This window comes from Halichoerus grypus, chromosome 8 (assembly GCF_964656455.1).
Source record: "Halichoerus grypus chromosome 8, mHalGry1.hap1.1, whole genome shotgun sequence".
Classification (NCBI taxonomy): domain Eukaryota; kingdom Metazoa; phylum Chordata; class Mammalia; order Carnivora; family Phocidae; genus Halichoerus; species Halichoerus grypus.
The window spans coordinates 80153702-80157321 of record NC_135719.1 but is presented as its reverse complement, the minus strand read 5'-3'; the positions used below and the strand labels follow the sequence as shown (position 1 = coordinate 80157321).

Genomic DNA, 3620 nt, shown 5'->3' with positions numbered 1-3620 from the left:
GCCAGTTACCAAATACCCAGCAATCATAACTCAGCTGAGAGGAAGCACTGTCACCCTACCAATTGCCAATTATATCCATCGTTAGTTACAAAGACTTGGAGGGACCTTGAAAGGAGCCTATGCTTGAGTAGGGGCGGGAGAATGAGGGAATTAAATATTTACTCACTTTGTTTCATTCCATTGATTTCTCTGCAGCACTAGAGAAATAATTTTCTTAAATAAAGGTTGTGGTTAGTAATGTCTAATTCAGTCATACATGAACATGTGGAGGGAGGTTGGTAGAACCTCATCTCTACGTTAGCGATTAGTCCAAATGCCTTTGTGCAATCTACTAATAATAGTAATACATGGTTATAAAAGTTTTCCTATATATCTCAGAAGGAAAGGTTTTCATTACAATGATAACAAAATTACAAGTCCAAGAATAAATTGAAAAACCTTCTAACAGCAGAGCATCATTAATAAAAAGAGACATAAAAATGGAAAGAAGCAGTATGTTCTCAAACAATTAAATAATCACATATATACTTTAAGGACTTTCATTTTTCACAAATCAATTTATAAATATAATTCAAACAGAAAACTTAAATTAAAATTATGAGTCAGTAACAGAATTGTCCTTTCCTTCTTTCGTTATCATCGACTGATAACCAATTATGTGGAAAAGTTTTCCTAGGTACTGAAAGTATAGAAATGAATGAAATACAAAATTCTGTCTCCTAAGTTGTATGAGAGTTATTGTGAACAGATACAGATTTTGTAAATGAGAATAGATTTCTGAGTTTTATCTGAAGCTCATATTGTCAAATCACTCCCTATCTTAATTTCCCTCAAACACACAAATAGTACATACCATCCCTGGGCTCCAAAGGAAAACCTGTGACCTAATTCCTGAGCAAGAAAGTGATCAAAGCACATAGAAATGGTGGTCAGATTTTGCCTGAAATACAGAGTAACAAAATTAAATGAAACTCTATTTAATTAAATACCTCGCAAAGGTATTATAATGCACTAATTAAATGAAAACTTAAATATGAAATTAAAACAATGCTGAAGTTTGACATAAAGAATTGATGAAGTGGGGAATGCTCAAATCGAAATACATCAATGAAAAATTCATGAATCTGATTATAATGAAAATATTTAGAGACCAAAAGAATATTAGCAACATTATACATTACAGAATTATCACGTTCATATTTGCACTTTTCATATTTCTATATCTGTCATGTAATATTTTAGATCACAAAAATTAAAAATGCTACTTGTGAGACACAATATTTAAGTGCTTATCCATAAAAAGGACTGTATATTGGTAGTAAGGGGTTATTTATAGGACAGGAGTCTCAATGGCAAATGTAGAGTTCTTTAAAACCTTAACTTCAAAATAAAACATTACTAGCTCCAAGAATCCATTAAACAACAGTCATCCAACAAAATGTTCTAACCCTGTCTGGGTCATCTCCATCTTAATAGTCTTATTATATGCTTTTAATGTCTAACACATTAGCTTCCACTTGCAGACAAACAATAGGACAAAAGCTATACTTGAAGTTCTGTGTCAGAGGACAGGGGGCTGCCCCAGACCCAGGTTTGAGTGCAGGCAGCAGGTGCCTGGGAAGCAATGTGTGCTTGCTGCGCAGAAGTACACAGCTGAGTCTTCAGGTTGGGTGTCTTTGATATGCAGGGAGAGATGTTTGGCCGTCTTATTCAATAAAACAGTGAGTCTTTGGTCTTCTTTTTTGGCCAAGGTTGAATGAATGTATATAAGGAGCTGGGGACCTTTTCTGAGTTCTTGCTTATACCAAGGGAAGTAATTTGAGGTACTGTCTGAATAACTGCAGTTGATAACAGAGCTGCTTCCCTGCTGGACACTCAGGGTAGAAGGATGCTGCTCCACCTTCTCTCCTTGGCTGAACCCTGTGCAGAAAGAAAAGGTCGGAGAAAGGAGAAGAGATTCCAGGTTATTCTGCTTCAGAATTCTCTTCTTCTACACTAACTGAAGGAAACCTGAGTAAAGCCAGTCTTGACTTCTGAAGAATATCCACTAATATACTCTGCTTCCCATACTTTCTCAACTCACAGTTCAGCTGCAGCCATGAGAATATGATTAAAGCTCCCGTGGATGTCTTCATGGTTCCTCCCAATTAAGATCAGCTTCAGAATTGCACCTCCAGCCAGCTCAGCTCCTTCTCTTGTCAGGCCGTCCCTTCTTTCCTCTAACAGAGTACTTTCCCACATTGTCTACCAGCCAATAAGAAAAAGACCCTGCTTCTGCCGTAGCCTAGTCAATCAGATGCACTAAAATGAACCCTCCACGTGTTCTGCATCAGCGCAGGTGCACTGCCGTCTTGTGGTCACATCTCTACTGAACTCATTGGGGAAATGTTCTCTTAGCCTGTGCCTCTGAGGGATTCACATGCATCAAGGCAGCAATCAGTAAAGCAAATTATATCTTAGATCAGGGATGAAGTGCACAGTGAGAATGTGGAGATCAAGATTTATACCTCTGCACACTACTGAGTCACTGTTAATAAGCTGGAAAGAGGTAGATGCTATTGTTATTTATTCTAGGATGGGCCAGGTGTACATTTTTGAAATCAGGAAGAAATAGTGATTTATTCCCTTAAACAAAGAAAATAGAAAACCTACCCTTTCTGCCAAATCTACCATCCTCAATTGTCTATTATGGAGGGAAAACTATTTCTAAAAGGAACATGGACGCCAAAGATTAGAGTAAGAGAGAGAAGATCATTTGATATTTCAAATGTCTCTTACCTCAGACTCTGTTCCTCCTACTTGGTCATGCCCATGACCTTGCTATTTATTCCCAGAGGACTGACAATACCAACAGTCAAAATGTGGAATCATTAGTCAGTTAAGTTGACTGTGACAAAAAGTAAAGGACCAAATCTCAATGATAAGGGGGCAGGGGGTAACTTCCATCAGTTATTACTATTTCAACTATAGGAAACAATTTGACCCAATATTGGACTAGTTTGCATAGAGAAATCTGACATGCTTCAAGAAATCTATTTGAATGCTATGTGTCTTATATTCTGCAAAGTACTGAAAGAGTAGAAATTCTGAGAAAACATCAAGCTGCAAACTCAGAAAATATAACCATATGAGTTTATTCTTGAAGTGATTTCATTTTCCCAAATCAAAATAGATGGCATGTCTTCCAATGCAATTACTGACTCATAGCCTCAGGAGAATTTCCTCTAAAGTATTAGCCGTATATGTTTTCATGCTTCCCACTTCCTGGCCAACACTGCTTCACATTCCATACTCCCCCATATTTCACCTAAATGCTTTACAGTGTTCTTTCCCCGAGACTCATTGATAAAGTTCTCCAGTCCTGTGAGTTTCCAGAATTATCTCTCTCTGCTAAAACCCCTTTCTCATTCTCATTAATTTCTTAGAATCTTCTGATGACCTCTGTGAGAATAAATCCAGGGAAACATGAATACTGTGTGCCCCAGAAATGGTACCAACAGGAAACTAGCCCTAAAGAACTGATCAGGAGAAATGGTCTCTGGGAAACCAAGACTCCTCATTTCCAAAAGTGGAAGCCCCTTTTCTGTGAAGCCTACTCTCAGATCCTCGAAAGGACAAAG

General features: G+C 37.7%; 1 long non-coding RNA gene across 1 annotated transcript; it reads right to left on the bottom strand.

Moving 5' to 3' along the window:
* Positions 1-1631: 1631 nt before the first annotated feature.
* LOC144382770 (uncharacterized) lies at positions 1632-2233 on the bottom strand. The gene is made up of 2 exons (XR_013450164.1): positions 2084-2233; positions 1632-1920 (listed from the first exon to the last, which is right to left on the bottom strand). It is a non-coding gene; the product is annotated as an uncharacterized LOC144382770 (long non-coding RNA).
* Positions 2234-3620: the final 1387 nt, after the last annotated feature.